Source organism: Eurosta solidaginis, chromosome 2, assembly GCF_040869045.1.
Source record: "Eurosta solidaginis isolate ZX-2024a chromosome 2, ASM4086904v1, whole genome shotgun sequence".
In the NCBI taxonomy this organism is placed as follows: Eukaryota; Metazoa; Arthropoda; class Insecta; order Diptera; family Tephritidae; genus Eurosta; species Eurosta solidaginis.
In genome coordinates, this window is record NC_090320.1 from 237103288 (window position 1) to 237126646 (window position 23359).

Genomic DNA, 23359 nt, shown 5'->3' on the forward strand with positions numbered 1-23359 from the left:
ATGAAAAGCTCTCAGTGAAAACTCATCTGCCTTGCAGATGTCGTTCGGAGTCGGTATAAAACATGTAGGTCCCGTCCGGCCAATTTGTAGGGAAAATCAAGAGGAGCACGACGCAAATTGGAAGAGAAGCTCGGCTTTAGATCTCTTCGGAGGTTATCGCGCCTTACATTTATTTTTATTTTTAAAACTTTTACATATAGTGCACCACCTTTTAACCGACTTGCCAAGGGTTTCTTCCAGGATATGAGGTGGCAATTCGGTACTTTTGGGGTCGAGGCGTTGTCAGCTTTCATAATTTGAACATTTTATTTGAATACACTATACAACATATTTTGGTGCAATTGCTCCTTTGAACCGACTTGCCAAGGGTTTCTTCCAGGATAGGAGGTGGCAAGTCGGTACTTTTGTAGTCGGGGCGTTGCCACCTTTCACAATTTTAACATATTATTTGAATACACTATGCAACATATTTTCGCCGAAAATTGACTTTTCATCGACGAATTACCACGATCCTGCCAAGCTAGGACCTGCAAGTCCATGGTTTGAGGTTACCCCAAGTATCAGTAAATGAGTTATACTGGTCCCATTTGAATACAACATGCAACATGTTTTTTGCAGTCGGCTCCCCTACTAGTACTTTTATTATTAGAAATGAATAAATAATGCACAATCGGAAGCTGAGTGGAAAAAAGTGAAATTCCTGTATTGCTAAGTATGTAAATTCTATTTTTTATAACAACGTACCAGTCGGGCAAGTTATCCATTGTGGACAAAGCAACGGTTCCAAAATGTTGGGCACCTCACTGAAACAAGATTGGCTAAGACTCACTTCATGGTCCTTTCTAACGCCTTTTCCCTATGCGAAAAAACAAAGATATGTACTCAGCTTTACAATTGGTGGAACTCCAAATTTTTGCTTCAATGGTGGCAAGGTGTTGGTAAGAATATCTAGCAAATGTTAGAATGTCGGCTTGTTTAGCCTGTAATGTTGGCGAAAGCTAATTGAAAAAAAATTAACTTGTTATTCAAAAGTGCTGAAAATAGTAATTTTTAGCTTACAGTGAATCATTTAGCACTCTCCCTTAATTGCCTCCGAATCGCTTTCACATTTATGTATATTCTCTTCGCGCTCAATCAATACCAACCTAAGTGCAGTACTAAACATTATTTTATAAATTTTTTAATTATATTTTTGTTGTATTTTAAGGAAATATATGCTTGGTTACAAAATTTACACAATTGTAAGTAAATTATTTGTTCACTGCCAATTCACAATAGCGCATCAGCTGTTTCGAAGTGAACTTTTGTTTGCCCGAAATTGCCGATATGCGGAAAAAGTTCACCCGAACAAAAGAAGTGAAGGCGAACACTCTTCCGCGATAGGGGTGATTATCTGATATAGGGTGTCTCTTTGACTCCCTTTTCACCTTTGTTAATTCCGTGAATTATTTATTAGCGTGAAACTTGATTTTTAACCATTCGTGCTTAAGGCCCGTATTATGTATGTCACCGTGAATGTTTGCGTCGCATTCACTCACATTCACCCAGAATTCGTATTTTATAACTTCTTACGTATTCGTGTTTGTCCTCCTACGTAGTCACTACGTATTCACTGAGACTGTCAAACCGAATACATAGCCAATATAGCCACTTATTACTTTTGTTATTTCGGAAAACTTTGCAGTACAATTTCTTCGGAATAACTTCGTTTCAACGAGCTGGTAATATTGCAGCGAAACACCTGACAATTGTAAAAAAAGAAAACAGTGTAAATTGCAATATTGATTGTCTGATTGTTAATGTTTTTAAAACCAGTTGCTTGTTTATTTTTCAATTGCGGTTGAATTTTGTATCTTTCTTTTTTCCAAGTACTGTCGGCAATCGATTTGAAGATTTTGTTGCGGCCTTGCACTACAGCTGCAATTTTGGTACCATGCGCCTTGAAGTTCAAACCACTATGGCCGTATGGGCTGCGCTCAAGCTTCCGTAGGCACAGCCTCGTTGCAGTTGTTAACGCTACACTGTTTGTAACGTTGACCTGTTCTTTCTCATAATCAAAGAGTCATATTGTAACGAATTTGCTGCAAATCCTCTTATTTGCCCTTTTGCTAGGTTCGTATCGCTAAACTGTTGAATAAATAACTCCAATATTGAATAATGGAAAAATGGCCTTTATTAAAATACTTCACAATAACACTCAAACTGTGCAACGAATAGCTTAATAACCAAACTGATAGCTCAAATGAAACTCCACTATTCAAAATAATACTCTGGTTAACTTGTTAACCAGATACTGAGATATCAAAATCAATGAAAGAGGGACCCTGAGGCAAGCACGGAACTCGCGGTGGAGTTGCCGTGCAACCGGGTGCCATTACCCGAAAATGGAAGAGGAGGATGGATAGTCCTCCTCGGCCAAACCAAGGCTGGTTGACTTGAACACCCCAGCTCACCGCATTGGTACCAACTTGTTGGGCCGAAGATCAACGGACATTGATCTGTGTTTTACACCGGAGGTAAGTCTTCACGACAGGGACTCCCGTAATTCACGTTCTTTCTTTCTTCAAAATAATACTGCTATTGCTCGCTAGATATCGTCTTAGTCGTAACTGCTTGACAACTCAAATCAAACTGAATTACAGCGCCTCTACATCTGTCGCCTTTTATACTCTTTGGTTTCCTCGTTCGCATTTTCTAGAATCTACTAGCATTGTCCATGAGCTCTCAAACTTCTCAGCTATAACTAAAATTGCACAATTTTATACATCTTCTAGGCGCTTCCAGAATCTACTAGTCCAGTAGCTCTCAAACTTCTCAGCTGTAACTACAATTGCACAATTTTATAGTTTTTCTCATTGCATACTTATAGGAGTATCTCAGATATATGCATGTGTTAGTGCATTGACTCTCCGCTGCTCGTATACGTACATGGTACATATATGTAGACGCAGTTATTGTTTCGTTTATGTAGATACATAATGCTTGAATTATTGATGTGGATTCACGTCACTGCTTAGCATCGACGGCAGCACTCCTTAGTTTTGCTTATATTCGTAACACTGTCCTCCACCCAGGGATGCACCTTAACGTTAAGCTAATCGTTTATCAAAAAATTTCCACCGTTTCCGTTGAAACACTTCGAAATATTATCGATAAAGAAATTATCAAGATAAATTGTATCTCGTTTTTAACCGAAACGAAAAGCTTTCGTTAACGTTAAAAACGTTAACGGAAACCTGATACTTTATGTTTGAATTGTGCTGGCAATGCTATAGCCATGGTGAAGCCGTAAGGTGGCAACAACGAGCGCACATACACACACAAACTCTATGTAATTTGTTTGTGTAATTCGTTGGTGGTAATGTCAAAAATACTCTGAGAAATGTTCGTACTGTCAAAATTCATGAGAAAAGTTGCAATCAGCTTGGCTAATGCTTTCACATTTAATGACTCCGCCATCAATCAGCTTTGCCAGCATAGTTTGAAATTAATAATCAACATAAACGATTTGATTTCGTTTTGATATGGCAGAAAACGAAACGAAATCATTTCGTTAATTTGACGATCTTAACGTTAATAAACGAAACGAAATGACTTCGTTTCGTTTATTAACGTTGATTATCGTAACGAAATGATATCGTTTCGTTGGTTAAGCATGCCTGCCTCCACCTAAGTCTGATCGTCCCGATCAGACAAATCTTTCGATCTAAACGCTGCTAGCATTGCCAAATGTACCACTCTTCTACTCCGTGGTTTCTCAATGCTTTGTATGCGGTAGATGGTATCACTGATCTTCTTCACAACCTTGTACGGCCTTCCCAACTGCACCGAAATTTGGATGGAACACCTTTCCGCCGGTGAGGGTTGTATAACAGTACCAAATCTCCCGCCAAGAAACCTTTCGAATTATTGTTCTCATGGTACCTGTGTTTCATCGTACTACTCAATACCCTGGTTCGTTCCTTCACACTCTGTTGTTTGGCCGATGAACTACTTCGTCTACTTTTCCAAACTAAAGTTAAGTGGTATGTCCTGGTTCTTATAGCGCATAATTTTTCTCCGCATATCGATCCTGGTGTCATGGTCAACCAAGAAGTCCACTCCCAATATGACTTCATCAACGATCTCCGCCACAACGAATTTGTGTAGAACCATGAATTTTCCAATTAATACCTCACATACCACTTCGCCTTGGACTTGATTATACTCGCCTGTGACCGTACGCAACCTTTCTCCAGGTAATGACTTTACTCTCCTGTAGATCAAATCAGATCGAATCAAGGAATGAGATGCCCCCGTATCTACAGTCAGTACACGCTCTTTACCATCCACATTCCCTCTGATGGTAAGACTGCTTGATTTCCTTCCAATCTGCGACACAGATATCACAGGACATTCAATAGCCGGGGCAAGTTTCCGTTTTTTACATCCGACACGCTCTTGCTCATTTCCGCCAGCTTTGCGTTTACGGCCACCCACATTGTTGGAACTATTAGGACCAAGATCGCAATGACGTACAATGTGACCTGGGTTGCCGCACTTGAAACATTTAATAACTCCGGAATTCTTCTGTTGAGATCCCTTCAGTGCTTCCAAAATTGTGTCTACCCACTCTAGCCTTTCTACTTCCACACGGCGTGCTTTGAAAACTGGCTTACATAGAAGCGACGCTGTTTCCTGAATCAGAGCATACGATACCGTTTCAGCAAATGTTGGTTTTGGATTCGCATATGTAGCCCGCTTCGTTTCCACATCTCGTATGCCATTTATAAAGCTCTGAATCTTTACCCTTTCAGTGTATGCCACGGGTGCATCCGCATTCGCTAAATGTGCTAGCCTTTCAATATCCGACGCAAACTCTTGCAATGTTTCACCAGGCCTCTGGAAGCGGTTCAGCAACTCCATTTGGTATATCTGTCTCCTATGCTCAGTTCCGTATCGTCTCTCTAGAGCAGCCATCAATGCTTCATAATTGTTCCGCTCTCCTTCGGGAATCGTCTGTAGGATTTCCGCTGCTGGCCCCTTCAATGCCACGAATAGTGCAGCAACTTTATCTTCCGCATTCCAGTTGTTCACTGCTGCGGTCTTCTCAAACTGTAGCTTGAAGACCTGGAAAGGAACAGAACCGTCAAAGGATGGTGTCTTTACCTTTGGATTACTCGCTGAAACAGCTGGGCGATTTAGTTGTAACTGCTCCATACGACCTTTTAAATCATCTACTTCTGCCTGAAATTGAGCCATTTTTGCATCCTGCGCTTCCAGTTTTGATGATACCTGTTCCAAAATTTCTGCCGACATTTCAGATATACGTGCCTCTTGCGCTTCCAATTGAGATGCCATATATGTCTTTTGGTCTTCCAGTTGAGATGACACTTGCGACGTCATTTCTGAAATACGTGCCTCCTGTGATTCCAGTTGGGATGCCATATATGTCTTCTGTTCTTCGAGCTGTGTTTCCATCTTGGATGTTATCTGTGTCGACTGCGATTCCAGCTGAGATGCCACTGTCGATGTTTGAGCAGTTATTGCAGCCAATATCATGTTCAAGTCTGTGCGGCTGTCTGCGATGTTTCGTTTTTCTCTTCAATTTTTGTTGTTGTCTCGTCGACATCAAGATGAAAGACAGACTCTTCCACTTTAATTCCTTCTGCTTCCATTGCCTCTCGTAGTCGTGCCTGTAGTTCGAGTTTAATGCCGGTTGTATTCAATCCACGGCTCTCCAACTCCTTCTTCAGTTGCTGGATCTTCAATTCACTGAACTTTGCCATATCCTTGTTGTCCTCCGGAATTTATTCAACAATTCCTCTTCTGACACCAATTGTAACGAATTTGCTGCAAATCCTCTTATTTGCCCTTTTGCTAGGTTCGTATCGCTAACCTGTTAAATAAATAACTCCAATATTGAATAATGGAAAAATGGCCTTTATTAAAATACTTCACAACACTCAAACTGTACAACGAATAGCTTAATAACCAAACTGATAGCTCAAATGAAACTCCACTATTCAAAATAATACTACTATTGCTCGCTACATATCGTCTTAGTCGTACCTGCTTGACAACTCAAATCAAACTGAATTACAGCGCCTCTACATCTGTCGCCTTTTATACTCTTTGGTTTCCTCGTTCGTATTTTCTAGAATCTACTAGCATTGTCCATGAGCTCTCAAACTTCTCAGCTATAACTAAAATTGCACAATTTTATAGTTTTTCTCATTGCATAATTTTATTTTTATATGCATGTGTTAGTGCATTGACTCTCCGCTGCTCGTATACGTACATGGTACATATATGTAGACGCAGTTATTGTTTCGTTTATGTAGATACATAATGATTGAATTATTGATGTGCATTCACGTCACTGCTTAGCATCGGCTTAGAGACGGCAGCACTCCTTAGTTTTGCTAATATTCGTAACAATATTATAAAAGCTGACATTTTTACGACAAACAAAATTTCTGGTAAAAGTCCAGAACAGGGGTTAGCAGTCCACGCGTCCAAAAATGTAGAGAGAGGCGTCAAAAGACGCGTATTGACCTCGACAACAACAATCCGAAGGTCCGTAGATATTTGCAGTTGAAGTTGGCAATTTTATGCGGTTGTTGTAATGGTGTGCACATTGGCTCGGCCGAAGACCTCCAACGCGGAAAGGTGTTCTGCACAAAAATACAATGGATGCCACACCCGGTTTCGGAGGGACCCGGGATCATTTTTCGGTGTTTCGTTAATAAATTTTGAACGAGTCAATATTTTTATTTTAGTTTGACACCTCTCACGATATTTTTGGACGCGTATTAGCAGTCGACCCCTGTTCTGGACTTTTACCAGAAATTTTGTTTGTCGTAAAAAATTTAAATTTTATATTATGAGAAAGAACAGGTCAACGTTACAAACAGTGTAGTCGACCCCTGTTCTAGAGTATTACCAAATTTCAAAATTTTTTTTTTTTCAATATTTTGTGTTCGAATTTTTTTTTAACTTCCTTCAGTGTTCTTTCAAGTTGTATGTCGGGGTTGATTCTGGATAGGTAATTTAACCTGTTGCAGTGCCCAGATGGAAGTTTAGCTAGAGTGACGCGCATTTCCCTAGGGAGAGTGAGTTCTTCCTCTGCTAGTTCTGGAATTTTTCTTTGAGTACCGGATTTGTCGAGCAATTCCTGGCATAGAGGTCCGACGCTTGTTGGTGGATATCACTGAGGATCTATTTGTGCTTTTTTGCTTCATACGGGTTTGTTCTCAGGTGCCGTATTTCCTCATAATGTTTACGGAGATTACCGCTTAAGCCCCTGGACGGTGTAGCCTCATCAATCAGATCTCTGTTGGGATGCCCAGATTTCTGGGTATTCAACAGAAACTGTTTGGTTAGCATTCCATTTCATTGTTGTTGTTGTTGTATCGATAAATCGTTATCGATTTTGATGGTCCTTCACCGGATATATATCAGGTATGTTCCGGTAACAAGCACCATTAAGGTACAAGCTCGACCATCTCGGGAACGATTTAATATGACCGCATTGAACCTTCTAGGCCATACCACCAATAAATTTTTCTGAAGGACTTTTATTACAAAAGAAATAACAGTTTGGGTCCCTGGCTGTAATTTTTATAGGTTTCGCTTTTTTATTCCTGTAAAATTTGACGAAATATGCAGCCACATTGAACGAAGCTCTAAATATAACCTTTATCGGCTGTCTATGGAATATTTCAATAATTTTTCTCACGACATGTTAAGATTATTCAGTTTTTACTCAAAAATTATAAAAAAACGACAATAAAAAAGCAAAGTGAATGAAGCAAACGCGACCCAGAAACAAGTGAATATTTTGACAGCAAAAATGAGTATTCGTGACACTTTGCGTCGCTATATAATACGAAAAAACGCAATACAATCACCTACAGTCACCTATAGTCACTGAGAGTCACCGAAGTGAATGAGTGCTTTTATATGATACGAATTTGGTTTCACTTGGGTGAAAGTGACTCTTCGCGTCGCTTTGCGTTATACAAAATAACTCCGTAACAATGCCATCTTTCGCATTAGCGTTACAACTTCTTGCCATTAAACAGGGGTAGTTTGTACAGCTGTCATTCATTGGCAAGCATTTAACAAAGTTGTTATGTATATAAATACACCACATCATTGGTGCGGATACTGTTGCACATTTCACTCGCCAAATGCTGTAAATATAAATTCTTTATTATTTTATAAATCTTGTGGCAAAAATAGCATTTCTCTTTGATTTTTAACACATTTATTATTCCTTTTTAAAAAATGGATCCAGCCTGTATTGCATGCATCGGCCGGGAATCGAACCCGGGCCGCCCGCGTGGCAGGCGAGCATTCTACCACTGAACCACCGATGCTGTTGTTAAAAGATACGCAAAACTACAATGAGAACAGTGAGGATATATGTAGCAAAGACAATTGTATTATAAAGAATCATAATTTTGTTGACAGAGAAAATTCGGCAACTAATTGTTATAAGGCCATGTAGAGTATTATGCATCTTTACACGAAATTCAACCTATGTATATCAAAAGCTATCATCCGGTGGCAAACTCCTGAGCCAGATAAATAATTTTGCATGTAAATGCAACAACAACGATTTGAGCCACATAAATCCAGATAGAAGTCTGGTTCAATTTGTGAGCCAGATAATTTGTTAATTACTTCTTTTTAGGTTGGCAACGCGGCCTTTAATATACTTACTTTTTCAAAAATAGATGTCGCTGCTTAGCCTTTCGCCGTATGAGTTAAATGAAAAACAGCGGCGACATCTGCCTATCACATTTCACATGTGCGAAAATTTCACGACATCTGCTTCTCAAGTCTCTCAATGATCCAGAGCATTCCCGTGAGAATTGAGCGTGAACCGGAGCTGTAAAACTCACTGAAAGACGGCAAAACATAAGCCTTAAATCGCGAACAACCTTTCGACTTAAAAATTTTTCTTCTCACATTTTATTTTGTATTGACAGTTTGCTATTCATTGTTGAAAAAATAAACTAAGGATTATGATGTTGCGTATTTGCAATGGTGTAGCAAATGCATAGGAGTGTATTTTGTTAGTGTATTTATAAAACTCTATACATGATTTTTAAAAACGTACTACCACACTGTATTACATGCATCGGCCGGGAATCGAACCCGGGCCGCCCGCGTGGCAGGCGAGCATTCTACCACTGAACCACCGATGCTGCTGAAGACTAGGTCTATTGGTGCGCAATGCTTATAGCCTAAACAAATGTTACGACAATATAAATACGTACATAGCACATAGAAAATGCCTAAAAATAGATTATGTACATATGTACATATTTATTTATAAAACAATGGATGTAAAAGGGACTTGTGGTAGTCTCTTTGTTGATATTACAAAAGCTTTGACATGGTTGACCATAATATTCTTTTAAGTAAATTGCACTCAGCAGGTTTCCGTCGATACGTTCTAGATTGGTTTAAATCATATGTAAATTTAAGAAGTCAAAAGGTGAAAGTAAACAATAATCTAAGCTCACCTAAATTAATTGATTTGGGTGTCCCGTAGGGCTCAGTCCTAGGATCAATTTTATTTCTGATTTATATAAACTCGCTTTTTCAATGCCTTTTGTAGGAAAAGTCACAGCATTTACCGATGAAGTCGAAGGAAGCAACTAGTGGTGATATTATTTTTCACTCTGCAAGTTGTTTGCGGCACAAACTTTGTACTAGTGCTTGTATTGAAAACCAGTCTCGAGTTAATTATATACCTGATTTAAACTGTGACGTAATGTGTTTCAACGTCGAAGTTTTCAATAATTTTAGATATCTGGGTGTTATAGTCGATCATAACCTAAGCTAGTCTTCGCATATCTCTGCCATGAAAGTTTACTTGCTCGCAATTGTTCGCTCTTTTTATCGCCTGCAAAAACTATATATAAATAGTGCACTGAAAATGATGTATTATGGACTTGTACAGTCTAAACTTCAATATAACATAAGTTGCTGGGGCAGTGCATATTCTAGTAGAATTCGACCACTCTTAATGGTGCAAAAATGTCTTATACGAAGAATTTGTAATGCTAGCCGTTTAACGCACTCGATGATTCTCTTTAGAAGATTAAATAATCTCCCTGTAAGACACTTGTACTACTTTAAAGTATTAAACTTTTTTTTTATGAGAAGTGGTTATCCACATAGTCCAATATACACTTCACTTATGTTAAGGAGTAATTCTAATGCAAATGTTACTCTTCCTGCCTCACGTACAACTCTGTATCGAAACTTTTATAACATAGTATCGTGTATGATTTTCAATAAGCTTCCCGAAGATATACAAATAATTCGAAGAATAAGCGTTTTCTTAAAGCAGGTAAAAATATGGATTCTTGGGTTGAGCCATGAAGATATTGAAGTTCTGTTACGGCACATAATTGGCTTCCAATTTAAAAACATTGCAACATATTTTATTACTACTTTTTTATTTTTATTTAATGAGTTCACTTGTAAGTTTCTTGCTATGTAATGAGCCGATGTACTTTATTTCTATTTATTTTAAAGACTTTATTTCTATTTATTTTAAAAACTTTTATTTTAATACATTTTTTATCATCAATTTGTAACCTTTATAACATTGCAACATGTTTTCCTGCTACTTTTCATATTTTACTCAATATGCTCACTATTTATTATTTCTATATATTTTAAATACTTTATTTTAATATTTTATTCATCATCAATGTTAAACCTTTCTAACTCCGTTTAAATGTTATTTGATTGCACCCCGCATTCTAACTTCCATTGTAATCATTAGAAGAAATGGCGTTATCACTGTTCTCATTTAGATCACTCAACGCCATTAGCTATTATCTTAAGGCCGCGGTACAATGACATTTTTCATATAGATGCGTTTAACACAAGCTTATGCATTCCAATAACATCTCCACAATCAACCAAGATGTTGTGTTTGTAAGTATGAAGGAACTTCAGACTTGTCAATTGAAGTTTATTACGCCTTGCCCATTCACATACAAAATTTCGCGAAGCACTGTTGTAAGCATTCTCCCTATACAACAAAAATACTTGCTAACATATTTGGTGTCGTATTCGATTGTTATATTGCAGTTTTTAATTGCGAAAAATGTCAGAAAATTAACCAACCAGTGGGAAATATAATTTCACTTGCAAAGTGTGCCAACACCCTTAGCCAAAGCAAATGTCAAATTCTTCTTCTTATGATTTTCTTGGAACAAAATTGGGGAGTTGACTACTTTTCAATATCAGATGGCGCCAGTGTTGCTTATTCTACCGTTCTCCATAAAAATACGTGCAATCTACTCATAATGCATAAGCATGTGTTAAATGCATCTATATGAAAAACTGCTTATGTGTCGGACCTATTATTGTATCTACTTTATTGTATGTTCACTAATGTACTAATGTTAAAATCCGTTAAATTTCATTTCATAAGATAATACTGAATAATAATAAATAAAAAACAAAAAATAAATAAAATAAAAACGTATGTACATTATTTTTAGTTTTTTTAATATTTTCTTGTACTAGTGTGCTTTGACAGTATTGAGTTGTAATCTGTGCACGGACTTTACCAATTTATCGGTAGATCTACCAACTTTTTGGCCCTTTTTCATTTTCTACCACTTCTACCACCAAAGCCCAAAGATCTACCAACATTTCAATATGTTCGTATTGAAACCAAATACTGCGATCATTAGGTAAACGTATTTAAAGCATTCCGTTCTAGTCGTTCAGTCAAAGTGGTCGCGCGGGTCATCCTCGGCTCAACTGTAATTTGTCGGGCTTGTTAGTTTAGCCGAAAATTTTTTAGGCCTTAAGGTTGGCTTAGTGCTTCCTTTTGGCTTTTCGGAGATAGGGGCTGAGCACTCTCAACAGGATTCAGTAAAAAATTTTATAACCTGGCGCGGGCCATATAACACCAAATCGTATTACAAATAATTTAATGTGAAAAATGGCGTGGTGCCAACAAAAAACCTAACTGTAAAGTTAATATACATAAACTAACGGAATATCTGGCGTGATGCCTTAAATACATATGACAGAATGGCGTGGTGCCAATAAAAAACCTAACCTTAAATTCGTTTAAAAATACAAGAATAACCTGGCGTATAGAGTGCATTACTACTCTGCCAATATTAGCTGGTAAAACAGCGTATAGCTTGAAAAAACGTATTTAATTGCCGAGCACACCTAAATAACATTAACTACCAATTTTTAAATTTTGTGCACAAATTCAGACAAGAAATAAATTTTTTTATGAAATAAATGTAGTAAATGAGCACGCAAATATTTTCCTGCGCTATTTTCATCAGTTTTTTGTGAACGAAATGATTTTGAACGAAAAAAAAATAAAAATTCAAGTAAACGATAACATACCGAAGTCGGTTATTTTGTGGCAGTATTTGTGGTACATTGGAAAATTGTTGTGGTAATTCGACGTAAATTTTCGTCAGTATTTCAAGCTCGAAATACAGGAAAAAAGCAAGTATCATATAGGCATAAGCTATGTATATATAAATTTACAGGTATATTTTTGTTTTGTTTACATATTTTTTTAAAGGTGTCATTTCCGTAAAATGTGCTTTATTTGTTTTACAATAAAATATGGATTATTTTGTACAAATATAAACTGTAGCTATTGTTTTCTTGGAAAAAAAAATCTACCAACTTCTACCGCTATTTTCATTTTTCGTCTACCAACTTTCTCTTTTTAGAAGTCCGCACACTGGTTGTAATGGTGTGCCTTAAATTCTCTTTCAAATTATTCTTAAAGTCGAATACAACACTCTATCAAGTTAGCACGGACGAAGAGTTATATGAGGTAAAAAGTTCGCGAAAGTATCTGAAAATTGTTAAAATTACAGTCTAGCTAACTTATTAGCTTTAAATGTTTGAAAAAATGTATGAACCGCACTTTTTATAAATTTAATGGCTTATAGTCATAAATAGAGTTTTATTGGTTTGAACATGGTTCTAAATTAAACATCATTTTAAGTCTGTTATAGTCCACTTAAACACTATTTTATCTCTAAAAAAGTATTTTAAATTTAAAATGACATGAGCGCGATTTTAATTTTTTAAAATAGGTTTTAAGTTGGTGGTCTGCTGCCAAAAGTTGCTATTTAAATGCGATGAACTTAAATGGAAGTGAAAAATGCTTCCTCGACAAGCAAATATACGTCAGGAACTAATTTATTATATATACCTAGAATGCGTATTAATATGTTTATGACGAAAATTACACAATTTTAAAATGTGCGATGGTTACTTTGCTCCGCATTCATAGATATTTGTGAGTTTTGATATTTTAGTATCTTCTGAGGAAAAAGTAGCATCCTATACTGATTTTGGCATATTCAATGGAAGGAATTATTTACCACAGGTGTCGATTTTTAATACATGTCCAAAAATTTTTGGAGAGGTGCCAAATGACGTGTTTTAATTTCGGAAGCAATAATCCCAAGGCGGCAAAGTAATACTTTTACTCTGTCAAGATATTTCTGCAAAAAAAAAAAAACGTTTAAGACTTTCTTGTGGTTAATGTAATGTTGGTGATATTGTGCACAAAAAAGAATTAACTAAAAAGGAGTTTTGCGCTGATACAATTTTCACCAGTTTCGCAGCCGTTTGAGGGTAATTATTCGGTTTTTTGTGAATATCTATTAATAAAAGAACAATTTCTTATTTCCGACTTCTTATGATTGAATTACATTACAGAATTCTTGAATTTAATCTGCTGGCATTTCCTTTTGTGTCTTCTAATCCCCTTTACATTTGGCAATTCCTCTTAAAAGAAAGCGTGAAATAAAACACGGGATACAACAAGAATTAGCTCCAAAAATTATAAGTACTGCTTGGTACGAGCGCTGTTTTACTACTTCCTTCCTTTATCACCCTCTTAGTCTATGTCATGAACGACTTGAGTTCAATGATTATCTAATGTAAAAGGGACTTACACTTTGCAGGTCTATGTACAATGGCCCATCATTCTAGGTAACTTCTTTCCTATGGAAGACTATACTAAACTCCCTCTATTTATGCTGACCGTGCAGACAAACCTAAATTAGATTTATCCTGATTATCATTGAATGTCCTACATACTTATATAGTATCGAGGTTAGACATTGGGTTTCGTGTCTATTAAGTTAAACGGCTTTAACGGTTAGGGCCAGCTAACATTTAAGGTTTGCATTATTTTGGTCGTCACAGCTGTTTTAATGCAAAGAAATTTTCTTTACAACATTCTTACAAACTATATAAACTATTCAGCATGAATACAAGTGTATGAGTGAATCGCCTTGTTGCTTCCGTTGCTTTAAGGAGCCCAAATCCGCTTGAACTACCTATTCGTTTATGTTGCGAGATTTAAATAATTTTTAAGAAAGAAATTAAGTAAATTTTCTTTAAATAAGTATTTTCATGGTCAATTAATAGATTTTGCACTCAATTTCAAATTGACGGCTGATAAAAAAACAGCGAATTTTTACAAAACTTTTGCTAATAACTTTTAAATAGAATTGAATGATAATTATCCGCCACCGGATTATAATCAAAACGCGTTTTCACGTACTCCTTTGACAATTTTTGTTGTATTTTAAGAGTTTTTGTCAAGTAAAAAATTACCATTTTTTATACGTGGAGTCAAGTAACCACGGTTGTAAGGAACAGGGTGAACTTTTAAAACTTCTAAACTTCTCTTAGCGCCAATCAATGCCTTTTTTATGCGGATACACTGTCCATGCTTATTTTAGCTAAAACCTCTTTTTAATATGTCTATGACAGATCAAAATTTTAACTCCTAATTTTGCAAGATTAAACAAAAAAGTATTTTAGTCAGCGATTATGGTGGTGGATTCCTTGCCAATATATGTTCAACTATTTATTTAAATTAATTTTATATAAGTTTTTAAAAAATTGTTTATCTCACTGTATTTAATGCATCGGCCGGGAATCGAACCCGGGCCGCCCGCGTGGCAGGCGAGCATTCTACCACTGAACCACCGATGCGGACATTGTTTAATGCGCAGGAGCACAATGAAAGGTATGGCGGTAGAAGGAGCAGTAAAGCAAAGGCAAACGTAAACGTATTTACTCTACGTTGTAAACTGCAACGTCTTTTCAGCTTGCAAACAATGCATAGACTTGACTTGACTAGAAAGCTATTGCATGCGATTTTGTTCAGCAAATACATATAACCGATTGCATACTTTCAGGGTTTGAATAACCCTAAAGAAAAATCTTAGTAAATGGCGAAATAAATAATGAAATTTCCATAGTAGACTTCCCAAATCTAACCATAGTGTACCTATACCAAGTGTGTTCACTAAGCGATAAACGTCAAAACTACAAACAGCCTCGCTCACCTGATGGAAATCTCAGGTCTAGAGTCGCATTTTTGGTCTCAACGACAACATTTTTGTCTACCAATCGTCTCGACTTTTTCAATTTTTCAATCACTCGGAGCATTCGGTAATGGTATCCATTTTGAATTCGCTGTCATTCCGAATCCAGCGAGTGCCTGTCAGAATGCTTGACAGATAAGTCAACACACTTGTACTTGTACACTATGAATCTAACCTTTAAAAGCATTAATCTTCCTAATGTAAAACTTAAGGTAACTGACCAAGTCAACCAAATTCTGTATCTTCCGCAACAAAATTTCGCATTCCTTCATCTACGTGGTGGCATTATAACTAAAAAGAAAATAATATTTGACTTCAACATAAAAATATCTTCACCATTAATACAATTTTCAATAAAATCAAATAAACTCAAGAAACATTGATTTCCTTCATTTGAACACTTGATTAGAAATGATAGAGCAAACCTTAAAGTTTCCTCAAAAAGCTAAACAAAATCGACATAACTTTGTAGGATATCCCTTATTTTTGTCACCGCATCATATGATAACGCTCAATAAAGATTTCGTGTATATTTTTAATCTTTAAAAAATTAGTAGCCAAGTATCGTTTCGTTTATCTCTATACTCTCTATAAAGCGGCGTCACTTCCCTGCAAGACACGAAAGTAAGATTCAGTAAAGCATTAGAAGAGAACAAGTAATGAAGGCTAGGTTCGGTGTAACCGAACATTAAATACTCAGCTGAGAGCTTTGGAGACAAAATAATGGAAAATCACCATGTAGGAAAATGAACTTAGGGTACGTAACCCCGGAATGTGTTTGTATGACATGGGTTTCAAATGGAAGGTATTAAAAAGTATTTTAAAAGGGAGTGGGCCATAGTTTTAGGTGTACGCCTTTTCGAGATATCGCCATAAAGGTGGACCAGGGGTGACTCTAGAATGTGTTTCTACGATATGGGTATCAAATGAAAAGTGGTAACGAGTACTTTAAAAGGGAGTGATCCCTAGTTCTATAGGTGGACGTCTTTTCGAGATATCGCCATAAAGGTGGACCAAGGGTGACTCTAGAATGCGCTTGTACGATATATGTATCAAATTAAAGGTATTAAAGGGTGTTTCAAAAGGGAGTGTATATGAGAAGGCGTTTTCGAGATATCGACCAAAATGTGGACCAGGGTGACCCAGAACATCATCTGTCGGGTAGCGCTAATTTATTTATATATGTAATACCACGATCAGTGTCACTGCCATCATTCCAAGGGCTTTTGATTTCGCTCTGCAGAAATTTTTCATTTTCTTCTACTTAATATGGTAGGTGTCACACCAATTTTACAAAGTTTTTTCTAAAGTTATATTTTGCGTCAAAAAACCAATCCAATCACCATGTTTCATCCCTTTTTTCGTATTTGGTATAGAATTATGCTTTTTTTTCATTTTTCGAAGTTTTCGATATCGAAAAACTGGGCGTGGTCCTATTCGGAGTTCGCCCATTTTTAATACCAAGATAAAGTGAGTTCAGATAAGTACGTGAACTAAGTTTATACAGATATATCGATTCTTGCGCACGTTATCGTGTAAACAACCGAGCGGAAGGACAGACCGTTGACTGTGTATAAAAACTGGGCGTGGTTTTAACCAATTTCGCTCATTTTAATAGAAAACAGTTATCGTCATAGAAGCTATGCCCTTACCAAATTTCACAAGAATTGGTAAATTTTTGTTCGACTTATGACATTTAAAGTATTCTGGACAAATTAAATGAAAAAGGGCGGAGCCACGCTCATTTTGAAATTTTCTTTTATTTTTGTATTTATTGCGTCATATCATTACTGGAGTCGAATGTTGACATAATTTACTTATATACTGTAAAGATATTTTGTTTTTTGTTAAAATTTTACTTTTACAATTTTTTTTAAAAAGTGGGCGTGTTCGTTCTTTGATTTTGCTAATTTTTATTAAGAACACATATAGTAATAGGGGTAATGTTCTTGCCAAATTTCATCATGCTATCTTCAACGACTGCCAAATTACAGCTTGCAAAACTTTTAAATTACTTTCTTTTAAAGGTGGACGGTGCCAGGCCCATTGTCCAAAATTTTACTAATTTTCTATTCTGCGTCATGAGGTCAACCCACCTACCAAGTTTCATCGCTTTATCCTTCTTTGGTAATGAATTATCGCACTTTTTCGGTTTTTCGAAATTTTCGATATCGAAAAAGTGGGCGTGGTTATAATCCGATTTCGTTGATTTTAAACAGCGGTCTGAGGTGGGTGCCCAAGAACTTACATACCAAATTTCATTAAGATACCTCTAAATTTACTCAATTTATCGTGTTTACGGACGGTCATGGCTAAATTAATTTCTTTTTTCGCCCAGATTATTTTGATATATAGAAGTCCATATATATCTCCATTAGTTTATGCCCTTACGGAAAACTGTTATGCGAACAAAATTAATATACTCTGTGAGCTCTACTCAGCTGAGTATAAAAAACTTTGAATCAATATATTCGAATTGAGAATGCACTAAAATTAAGGAGAATTCACTAAAAAAGAGAAAAAGAACATTTGTGCTCAAATAGAATTGCGAGTTTCATTAAAAAAAACTCATAAAGATAAAGACACTGTTTTCCCTACTATTTAACCGACTGTGTTCTACAGGGTCATTGGCCAAAAAATAATTAGATTCCTTGGTGAAACCAGGGCTCCTTTGTGCATGTTTGCTTACATTGACAAATAAAATTTTTCTCGAGCTTGTTTTTGGGTGGAAATTTTAATTCGAACGATGTCTATACCGCCTTTTAATCTTCTCGGCAAAAGCTATTACATTTGGCACGTTTGGACTCATACATATAGTCTACCAGCTTTTCTGCATAAATTGAAACAACTTATGATTGCTTCGCAGATTTTCGTCCTTGATATCTCTTTTCATAATCACCCATATGCTCTCAGCTGGGTTTATGACAGCACTTGCGGGGCTGAACATCAATATCATGATCTGAAAGTCAACACTTCACCATCCATGACATGTATTTGGGTCATAGCAATGTTGAGGACTAGCATATTCTTAAATAAGAAAGCTTCATTACATTCCCCAGAATGTTGTTATATTGAAATTGGTGCAATACTCTGTAAGTGCCCACAACTGGGTTCAGATCACGCCAAGGAAAGGCTCCCTATATCTCACATATTTATGTACGATCTTTAATCAGATTGGTTCCAGTACCGTGGGTCTTTGTTAAATATTCCCCATGCAAGACGTCACTGCTCCTTAAAATTATTTTTTATATATGATGTTTTATTGTGTAACACACACACGGTTTCGCAACTCTGGTAAACGCCTTCTTACTTTCGCATCAGAGAATTCAGCCTTCGTTTCATGAGGGAACATGAGTGGGCTGCGCTTGCTGGTCTTACAAATAAATGAGTAGTTTCTCGAGGTCTGGGCCTCTTGTCTGCGGTGTCAAACTCCTTGTTTTATTGACTGGTTTTACAGCGAAAATGCACCTGAGACGCCATTATGAAATTCCTATATAAAATGATTGCGAAAATCAAGGTTATTTTTATTTCTATGGTAATTGAGCAATTCCAAAACGGTTTGAAGCTTTTAAAAGGTAATAAAATTTGCTATAAACTGTGCATACAATACTTTTTGCTAGGCCCTGCAGATTCAAAGATAACAAACAATCATTACGGATTTTTTAATTTTTTTTGTAATAATCTAAAAAGATTTGTATTTTGCGAGGAAGGATCTCCAAAACTTTCTATTTTTTTGCAGATTTTTTTTCTCTCTAAGACCTGTTTTATTACAAAAAAAGTGAGCCTTCATTCAACAAAATCGATGAACTTGTACAAAAGTTATAAGCATTCAAATAAATATATCCATATAGTAAAACTTTAGAACCCTACAAATAATAGCATATGTACATATGATTCTGTCTTAACTCTATGATCCTATTTTATAATTGAAATGCTATGTGTTTTATTTTGACGCCTATTTAGATTAGGATCGGTTTCTCTTATGAGAAACCAACAGTAGTCACCCATCATAGCGACATCCCAGAATCCTTGATACCGACTTTCATACATTATCATTTGCTGATGAAACCTTTCGCCATGCTCGTCACTTTCGTCGGCAAGATTTTGCGGGAATAAATTTAAATGCGAGTGTAGGAAATGAATTTTTAAAGACATATTTACTCCTGAAAGAAAATAAAAAAGTATATTAGATAAATACATAAGTGACACATTAGTATATAATTTTCTTAGGCTGGATTTATCTTTCAATTCAGAACAAATTTTTTGTTTACATTTTTCTCGTTCTTGTTTGTTCGGAACTGGACGATGAATTCAGATTTACTGCTAATATTCTCATGTAAATTTAAAAATTTTCATACATATTTTTTGTTTTTCGGGCAGATAGGTTTTAAAGTTAACTGAGAAAACGGTTTAAATATGTTTTTTTATTTACCCATTTCCGCATAGTTTTTGATTGAGACTATCATCTCGTAGTTGGGACTTTTGTGTTAGCCTAAAAAAGAAGTAACGACCTTTTCAAAAGAATGCCACGTTGCTGCCTCCACTGGTGACAATAGTTCTTTGAAATGGTTATTGGTCACCATTTTCCTTATTTGCGGTCCCACAAAAATCCCTTCCTTTATTTTTGCTTCTGAAATCTCTGGAAGGATTGTCTTCAAATGATGAAAAGCTTCGCCTTCTTTGTCCAAAGCCTTGACAAAGTTTTTGATAAGGCCGAGCTTGATGTGGAGCGGAGGTAGAATTATTTTTTCTTCCTTCTTTATAAGTGGGGAGTATTTTATGTTATCCACCCCAAATTGAAACACGAATCGTTCTGGCCAATCCTTTATGATGTAGTGGTCTTGACGAGCTCGGCTATCCCATTTGCATAGAAAGCAACAGTATTTTGTGTATCCACTTTGTAAATCACATAGCATTCCAACGACTTTAAGATCGGCACATATTTTCCAATCATGTTCTTCGTACTTGATTAATTTGAGCAATTTTTGCATTATCTCATACGTTTCGTTTGTATTTATCGGGATAGATGGCTTTTGGTTGCCAAAATGGAATAATACGGCCTTTAAACTTAATTTATTGCCGTCTGTGAACAATCGCCACTCTCTTGAATCACATGGTTCACCAAACTGTTTCAATATACCAGCAATGTCTTTGCAATAACAAACACTGTCCTCCTTCGTTTAGTACTTGGAAAATTGTTCGTGACGACTTTTATATGTTACCTTAACATAGGATGAATCAAATTTAAATTGTTGCATACGAGAGGCGTGTAGTTCGTCCTTTCCTTTGACAATGAATTGCTTTATATTTTTACAAAAAAAAATGGAAAAAATCCGTAATGATTGTTCGTTATCTTTGAATCTGCAGGGCCTAGCAAAAAGTGTAGTATGCACAGTTTATAGCAAATTTTATTACCTTTTAAAAGCTTCAAAGCTTGGAAATGCTCAATTCGTTCTTGAGATATATATGATTAAGTGGACCCAATTTTTTTTTTTAACGGTAATTCGTAAATATCTCAAAAACGTTACTATAGAATTAAAAATAACCTTGATTTTACATAGGAACTTTATAATGGCGTCTCTGGTGCAAAAAAAAATTGGAATTTGTGATCCAGTGTAATTTTTTCGTTTTGAATTTTTATGTTTTTCCTATAATGAGAAAATTTTTTGGATATGATTGTGTAAGAGATTCAAAAGTTTATAATTGAAATGAATTCAATATGCATTTATAACAGCAAATATCATATATTTTAATGTTAGCTCAAAACCAATTAATACAATTTTGTAAAAACTAGAACAGGCCGGCCATTGTTGTGAATTCTTAAGTAACAATGAGAAAAGGAAAAGTTTTTCTTTACAATTTTATTGTTTCCTTCTGAAAGAGCGTAGTAGATCCTAAAGTTTGGTGGCGTGGTACATTTTTATATTGTTCCAGAAACGATCGGCCTCCGTGGTGTGATGGTAACGTGCTCCGAAAGGGAGACTCGTCCTTAATCTCTTCGGAGCTAAATCATAGCAAATTATTGTTTTGTTGTTATATCTATTATTTGATTTCGCTGTATTGATAAAAGGCACATTTGTTTATAGGTCACAAAATTATGAAAAAGTTTTCATTACTACCAACTTTTAAACGGTAATAGAAATTTACTGCAACTTGATTTTTTTCGAGACAAATCTGGGGACAATGCGCAGTTTCAGTATGGAACTAAGCAAAGCACTTGCTTTTGACAAACAGTGTTTTTTACACAATTCACATCTCCAGTGGCACTTGGAGTGACAAAATACGTACCGGATTTTGTTTGTCAAGTGTTCAGGATTGTGATCGTTGTTTTTCGATACAGCGGATGAAGGACGGAGTTGTCTGGATGAAGTAGTTTCCAAATATGTTCGCACAATGTGTCGACTGAATAACAATTCATCCACCGGGAGTGTACCGTCAACTTTGCATAGTAAACCTTGTAGCCTGTGCACCTGTACAACACCTGTGTACCTGTGCAACACTCCAGCAGCAACCCTGCTTTGCATACTATATCTACTGCCCGCTGTTGCTGGCGCCGATCGGCGCCTTCTACTCTTACGGCCGCTCCACCCCATCACTACAATCATAGTAGCACAGTCAGGAGCAATGCCGAGCATCAGCCCCCGCCCCCATCTTCCCCTATCTTTTCCAGCAAAAACACACAAGCACGTCGTGGACACAATCTCTTAGTACCTGTCCCGTTGTGCACTGTTTGCAACTACAGAATATATACGTTTGCGTCATCCCTCCAGTGCAGTTCCTGCCTTGGGCGGTCTCACTTTCCTAGAAGTTCTGGAGTTGCACACGGTTACAACGTCACAGAAAAGACTTGCTTTCATCACCCACTACTCTGTGCAATATAATCTATTTGACCCTGACATTCGCTACGGTTGTCGCCAAGCTTATCTTTATTGTGGTTGTAGTCTGTAGACGCCGTGTTGAATGTGATCAGCCCTAATTATTCAACTAAATGGTCTACAGTGTGTTGATTTTCGTCGGCGCCGACGTGGCTATCACTTGAAGTTAACGGCACAACAATCAATGCAAAAATATAGGTTTAAATTTTAATATATGTATGTATGTAGTTTTGAATTCTACTCCATTATATTGTTGCCACAACGCGTTTATTTTTGGGACCAAAATTCGTTATGAAAAAATACCAAAACTCAGAAAAATATGCATACATGTACCCAACTCGAAAAAATTATAACTTATCAATTTGGGGATTAACTTCACATGAAATTTTAATATTTTTAACACTCTTTTATTAATTGAACTTGTATGTAAGTTTGTACATATGTATGTAACTCTCCTTATAAAATTCTCGTGGCCCAATTTTCGTTACCATACTCCTCCGAAACAGCTGGACCGATTCTCATGAAATTTTGTATACCTATTTGTTATGACAATCGGCTAAGTCTTTTTTATTATTATTGCCTATGGTGTCGAAACCCATATTAGGGACCCCGGAATTTTTTATGTAATTGTACAAAATGGATATCAAATAAAGATGCTGATGACATAAAAGTAAACTATTTGGTTTATTTAAAGCCGTTTAACAGATATGTATAATCAAAACTACGGATAAGAGGTACCCTGAAATTAATGTTTATCTTCTTCCTATATATAAAAATGACATAAAATTTGTATGCCCTTCTAACCTAAGAGCCGCAACGAGGGGAGTGCAGCCAGTTGCATTATCACGTATTATCAACCAGAGAATGACATAGACATCGCTTCGAGCTCCTAGGCCTCTAGAGCCTGAAAAATTATCAACTGGGGGCAATTTGACATATGTAGATATTTAAATTTTTTTTAACGAACGAATAACTATCAAACGCATATAAAAGCGTATCAAACATTATCAAACGATTAGCGTTTTAAAATATTAAAAATTTTTAGTTGGGGGGGCTAACTTCACA

General features: G+C 36.3%; 1 protein-coding gene and 3 non-coding genes across 5 annotated transcripts in view; 1 reads left to right on the forward strand and 3 right to left on the reverse strand.

Annotated features, from left to right (window-relative positions):
* Nucleotides 1-23359, forward strand: part of LOC137240714 (protein spaetzle 3-like) — a 392427-nt gene that overhangs the window by 336720 nt on the left and 32348 nt on the right. The window lies entirely within an intron of this gene.
* Nucleotides 8293-8363, reverse strand: TRNAG-GCC (transfer RNA glycine (anticodon GCC)). Its single transcript has one exon. It is a non-coding gene; the product is annotated as a tRNA-Gly (tRNA).
* Nucleotides 9127-9197, reverse strand: TRNAG-GCC (transfer RNA glycine (anticodon GCC)). Its single transcript has one exon. It is a non-coding gene; the product is annotated as a tRNA-Gly (tRNA).
* On the reverse strand, nt 14954-15024 carry TRNAG-GCC (transfer RNA glycine (anticodon GCC)). Its single transcript has one exon. It is a non-coding gene; the product is annotated as a tRNA-Gly (tRNA).